Source organism: Octodon degus, unplaced genomic scaffold (genome assembly GCF_000260255.1).
Source record: "Octodon degus isolate 3935 unplaced genomic scaffold, OctDeg1.0 scaffold00065, whole genome shotgun sequence".
Taxonomy (NCBI): Eukaryota; Metazoa; Chordata; class Mammalia; order Rodentia; family Octodontidae; genus Octodon; species Octodon degus.
Window position 1 is genome coordinate 10,521,989 of NW_004524641.1, and position 6,458 is coordinate 10,528,446.

The 6,458-nt window shown below is 46.2% G+C and overlaps 1 protein-coding gene and 1 pseudogene across 1 annotated transcript in view; one reads left to right on the forward strand and one right to left on the reverse strand.

Moving 5' to 3' along the window:
* Ssb (Sjogren syndrome antigen B) overlaps positions 1–677 on the reverse strand; it is a 13,275-nt gene extending 12,598 nt beyond the window's left edge. Inside the window, exon 1 of the mRNA XM_023719207.1 lies at positions 614–677. The gene's annotated coding sequence lies outside the window, so the exon portion shown is untranslated. The remainder of the gene's footprint in view (positions 1–613) is intronic.
* Positions 678–3,718: 3,041 nt separating this feature from the next.
* On the forward strand, positions 3,719–5,584 carry LOC101570155 (annotated as a pseudogene).
* The last annotated feature ends 874 nt before the right edge of the window (positions 5,585–6,458 follow it).

Sequence of the window (6,458 nt, forward strand, 5' to 3'; positions counted from 1 at the left end):
CACACGCGCGCCGCAGGCTCACCAGCAACCACGAGACCGCCCCACTCCTCAGCGCCGCCGGCCTCACGAACGCGTTCAAAGAAGATGGGCGCCCTCCCGGCAGGCCTTGCGGGCCGGTGGGCGTGGCTGCGGGCCGCGGGAGCCGGCGGCGCGCTCGGAGCATGCGCTGTGGCCGCGGGCGCCTACGGCCGCCGGTCTGCCCTGACTCCAGCCGGGTGGGTTAGAACTTTCTGCGACGTCGGGGACGGTTGATATCTTGTGTGAAGCTGACTGATTTTTAGTACTTGTGGGCCCCATTTGTAGCCCAGACTTTCCTTTGACGTTTCATCCATGTGAAGGCTTTGGATTTTATTCCAGAAAGGTTTTTTTTAGTATATAAGGTAATCCATATCCTGTTACAATAGTTGTAAAAAAAAACACAAACGCAAGCAAATTTTTTTAAAAATTAAAAGTCATGGTATCTTAGAACTGAACTTAAGACTGTGTAAGAGCTGGGACTCTGGAAATCAGACTATTCAAGCGTCGTTTATCCTGCGTACAAGCTGTGACTTTGGGCAAGTTACACAACTTCTCAGGCCAAATGCAGCTAATAATCGCTGCCACCTACTTATCCAGAGGTTCTGAGCAGCAGACGGGATGCGACGCTGACGCCGCTAGGAAACGAGCAGGCGCGCAGCGGGAGAAGCAGCACGTGTTCTTTGGGAGCAAACAAAAACGTCACTTCAGAGGGCTAAAGCGCCATCTAGTGTGCAAACCTATTACTGTCCCTGCTCGAGCCCCTTCCTATTAGTACTGTATTTTTGCACAATCTAATGATGTGGTGAAATGGCCTGTTAAATTACCTGAGGGCTCTTGGAAGTTCCCAAACAAATCAAACGTTATTACTTTGAAAAAAACGAAGTTACGGTTTGAATATAGACTTCGCATTGTAAAGGGTTAACAGTTTTGTGCCATAACTGTAAAAAATTATAAAAACCCCTTGTCCTTCCTGTTATCTACTCTAAGAAATATATTCTCCCTTTCGGCTCAAGGCTGTTCAACAATAACTGTTTCTTGTCAAGGCAACAAGCTAACACAAACTCCCTCCCCAACCATCTCCTATAACATAGTCAGCTTAAGATATATCTTACAAAAATATACACTTATCACTAAGCTGTAAAAGACCTTTCAGTTATAAACAATTTATAGCTGTGTCAAATGAATGTAGTTTCTGTTGTTCTATACTAGATAACAAATTTGCTTACCAAACTGGATGTGATTTCTGTTATAAATACCCCTTTGCTACCTATGTTCCAGGCAATCAGCCTACTCCTGCTGAGAAGTGGCTGATGGACCTGAGCTCAGTAAATAAAAGGCTCTATTCAAATTGGGTGGGGCTGAGGAAATGGCTCAGTGGAATAAGTGTTTGCCTGGCAAGCACAGAGGCCTGAGTTCAATTCCCGGTTATGCCAAAAAAAAAAAAAAATTCTATCTGGCTAATCTGGTTCCTATGCAGAGTTGACCTATAACAGCATCAGGTCAAAGATTGGAGAAAAAAAAAAAACAATAGCATTATGTTTGGGTTGTTTAAATTCAAATTGTTATCTTTTATTCACTCATACATAGTCATCTGTGTGCCAGATAGAGCTAAAACCTCATTTCTCCTTTTGAGCACGTTAATAAGAATATAAGTATTTAACTAAGTTAATGATATGAGTGTCCAGGTGGTCAGCCTCATCCATGAGCAAGCTGTTGGTCGTGTGTCCTGCTTTGTCCTGGTGTAAAGCTTGACGTTGGGAATAGGAAAAAGACCCAGACTGCCAGGAGACAGACCCACCTAATTAAATAACCCTTCTTGCCTCATGGTGTCTGGGTAGAAGGCACATACAGTCTATTATCAGAAACCAGGCACATTTAGCATCTCTCCATTTCTTGGCCTTTGCTCTCTGTTGCTTCTCTTTTCTTGTCCTGTGTGGGGGCCATGCCTCGATCCCTGCTGCTTGGGGGCAGGAAATGGACTCCCAGCAACACCCCAGCAGGGGAGGTTCACTGAAAGCGCCAAGGAGAGTCTCTTGTGGAAATGCCTGCCTCACTGGTGGCATAACTTTGCAGGTCAGTACACTAAAGATCCTTTGTACTGGTAGATACATTGTGCCAATTTGAGAAAGTTAAAAGTTTAATTAAGTGACTCAGCAGGAGCCAGGATTCTTAGCTTGTAAACATCCTCCTCCTGTGCAAGAGGAGGGCATGGACATTGTGTGAGTTCTACACCCCCAGGCCCAGGGTAGCTTGTTTACAATATAAAGGGGGGGGAGGCTGGCTAGAAGCTGAAACTGCTGCCCTTCCATTTGCTCTTCCTTGCTTTCTGCTGCTATGACCTGCTGCCCTCTGCTGTGTGCTGCTTTGCTTGGGAGCCAGCTGAGTATAGACTGAAACCTCTACAAACTGTGAGCTAAATAAACCTTTCCTTCTTTAATTTTGGGTGTCTAGGGTATTTTGTCTCAGCAACGAGTGAAAAGTAACCAAGACACCATTCTTCTCAAAATCCATTCTGTACAATTATTTCAGAGAGCAGATTGATAATACACATTGATGTTAAAGATTTACACAGCTCATCACCCAGCAAAGCCACTGTTCAAGATATGTTTTTTGGAAATTTTCCAATCTGGGCATGACATATATTTCGACAAGATTGGGTGCACTTGGGGCCAGGGAGATGGCTCAGTAGAATAAGCACTTCCCTGGCAAGCACAAGGGCCTGAGTTCAATCCCCGGTTCCGGGTGCACTCAGGGTGCTATGGCCATAGACTAATAATATTCCTACCCGCATGGTTTGCAGATGCAAGAATTTGAAGATCAACTAAAGCTGGGCCTGGTGGTACATGCCCATAATCCCAGCACTGTCGGAAGCTGAAGCAGGAGGATCAGGAATTGAAGCCCAGCCTGGGCAGCTAAAACTCCAATGAAATGAACACACCAGGGATGAGGGATGTGGCAACAAAGAATGAAACCGTGGATGGAGGAGGTATAAAGGCAAGACAGTAAAAAGTGGAAAGGCGGGGAAGTATAGCTCCCACCAGCCAGGAGATCTGAGCAGGTTACACACAAAAGCTCTTTGTCTCTGGCTTGGGTCATCATGTAAGCAATAAATCTCTGTCCTGTAGGAGATGACATACTTCATCCATGCGGGGGCTGGGTCTGCCTGATCATACTAGAGGAGGTCTCTGACAGCCAAAGGATTCCTGTAGGGCATCACTCAGCTGACTCCATTTGGGTTTTCAGACTCCAGTTTGGGGTGTCTGTCACTACTGCCTCCTAGTATCTTAACTTTTTTTTTTTTTTTTTTTGGTACCAGGGATTGAATTTAGGACCCTGCACTTGCCAGGCAGGTGCTTATTCAACTGAGCCATCTGCCCGGGCCCTAGCATCTGAACTTTTGACTCACTTGTTATTGTCACAATTGGAGTACCCTGATAATATTGTGGTGATGTAAAGTCATTACATTTTCAACTATCAATGACATCATTTTTTAAGCACAGGTTATTAGAATATCCAGACAAATTCATAGCTATGGTTTGGGTTTTTTTTCAGAACCGGGGATTGAACTCAGACCCTTGCACTTGCCAGGGAAACGCTTATTCTACTGAGCCATCTCCCTGGCCCCTTAGCTATTCTGGTAAAATTTAAAATTAAGCTTATGAAGGGTGATGAACATGGTGAGAACAAGGAAGGAGAGAAAATGGCATCCACGGATTATAGTACCTCCAGCCAAGCTGCAGCCCAGCAGGGCTACAGTGCTTACACAGCCCAGCCAACTCAAGGATAGGCACAGACCACCCAGTCATAGTCACAGACCAACCCAAAGCTACGGAACCTATGGACAGCCTACTGATGTCAGTTATACCCAAGCTCAGACCACTGCTACCTATGGACAGACTGCATATGCAACTTCTTATGGACAGCCGCCCACTGGTTATACTACTCCAGCTGCCCCCAGGTGTAGAGCCAGCCTGTCCAGGGATGTGGCACTGGTGCTTATGATACCACCACTGCTACAGTCACCACCACCCAGCTCAGTCTGCATACGGCACTCAGCCTGCTTACCCAGCCTATGGACAGCTACTGCACCCACAAGACCACAGGATGGGAACAAGACTACTGAGACTAATCAACCTCATTCTAGCACAGGGGTTAAAACCAGCCCAACCTGGGCTAGGGACAGAGTAACTACAGTTATCCCCAAGTCCTGGAAGCTACCCGATGCAGCCAGTCACCGCGCCTCCATCGTATCCTCCTACCAGCTATTCTTCTACACAGCCGACTAGTTATGATCGGAGCAGTTACTCTCAGCAAAACACCTATGGGCAGCCGAGCAGCTATGGACAACAGAGTAGCTATGGTCAACAAAGCAGCTATGGGCAGCAGCCTCCCACTAGTTATCCCCTGCAGTCTGGATCCTACAGCCCGGCTCCAAGTCAATATAGCCTACAGAGCAGCAGCTACAGGCAGCAGAGTTCATTCCGACAGGACCACCCCAGGAGCATGGGTGTTTATGGGAGGGAGTCTGGAGGATTTTCCCGACCAGGAGAAAACCGGAGCATGAGTGGCCCTGATAACTGGGGCAGGGGAAGAGGGGGATTTGATCGTGGAGGCATGAGCAGAGATCCTGATGAAGACTGACAACAGCGCAATTTACGTACAAGGACTAAATGACAATGTGACACTTGATGATCTGGCAGACTTCTTTAAGCAGTATAGGGTTGTTAAGATTAACAAGAGAACTGGGCAACCCATGATCCACAACTACCTGGACAAGGAAACAGGAAAGCCCAAGGGTGATGCCACGGTGTCCTGTGAAGATCCACCGACCGCCAAGGCTGCTGTGGAGTGGTTTGATGGGAAAGATTTTCAAGCAAGCAAGCACAAAGTCTCCCTTGCTCAGAAGAAATCGCCAATGAACAGCATGTGAAGTGGCATGCCACCTCGTGAGGGCAGAGGGATGCCAGCACCGCTTCTTGGAGGTTCAGGTGGCCCAGGAGGTCCTGGGGGACCCATGGATCACATGGGAGGTCATGGAGGAGACAGAGGGTGCTTCCCTTCAAGAGGCCCCTGGGGTTCCCATGGAAACCCCTCTGGAGGAGGAAGTGTCGAACATCGAGCTGGAGATTGGCAATGTCCCAATCCGGGTTGTGGAAACCAGAACTTTGCCTGAAAAACAGAATGCAACCAGTGTAAGAACCCAAAACCTGAAGGCTTCCTCCCGCTACCCTTCCCACTCCCAGGTGGTGATCGTGGCAGAGGTGGCCCTGGTGGCATGCGGGGAGGAAGAGGTGGCCTCATGGACCGCGGTGGTCCTGGTGGAATGTTCAGAGGTGGCCGTGGTGGAGACAGAGGTGGTTTCCATGGTGGCCGTGGCATAGACTGAGGTGGCTTTGGTGGAGGAAGACGAGATGGTCCCTCCTGGACCTTTGATGGAACAAATGGGAGGAACAAGAGGTGGACGTGGAGGACCTGGAAAAGTGGATAAAGAAGAGGTGGACGTGGAGAAGCTGGAAAAATGGACAAAGGTGAGCACTGTCAGGAGCGCAGAGATGGGCCCTACTAGACACAGAGACCCTGCAGAGCTGCACTGACTACCAGATTCATTTTTTAAACCAGAAAATGTTTTAAATTTACAATTCCATATTTATAATTATGATTATTCCTTGTCTGTACTTTAGTATTTTTCACCATTTGTGAAGAAACATTAAAACAAGTTAAATGGTAGCATGCTGAGGTTTTTTTTCCTTCTTTTAAGGATGGTTGTTTTAACTAAGATTTAACAACAGGAACCCTTGTGAGCATGCTCAGTTATCACTGTGGAGAACCAAGAGGGCCTTTAACTGTAACAGTGTTCCTGGTTGTGATGTACTTTTTTAAAAAAATAAAATTTCAAATGTTTATAAAAAATAAATAAAATAAAATTAAGCTTATAGTTAAAAACTGCATGTTAAAAGCCATAAGCCCGTATTTCAGTACATCTTCTATCCGGCACCACATGGTGTGTATTTTAAGATTCCTGCAACTATAATACCACACTACTTGTTTATGTTTTTTTTTAATTTTTTTTTTAATTTTTATTTATTTTTTTTTATTTATGCGTGTGTGTGTGTGTGTGTGTGTGTGGCCAGCTCAGCCCACCAGGGGGCAGGGCGGGCTGGCATGTGGTGCTGGGGGATTGAACCGCGGTCCCTGTGCTTTGCTAAGCTTGTTTTAAATAGGTGCTTTAGACCACTGAGCCATCTCACCAGCCCTTTTTTTTTTTTTAAAATTTATATATATTTTTTTATATATACGCGTGTGTGTGTGTGTGTGTGACTTGTTTATGTTTCATGACTGTACAAATTTGATATTACTAGAAGAAGTCACTGCTCTATAGGGTTGTGAAGAGGAGATCATTTTCTTTTTTCTTTTCCTTTTTGGGGGGGAGATTATATTTA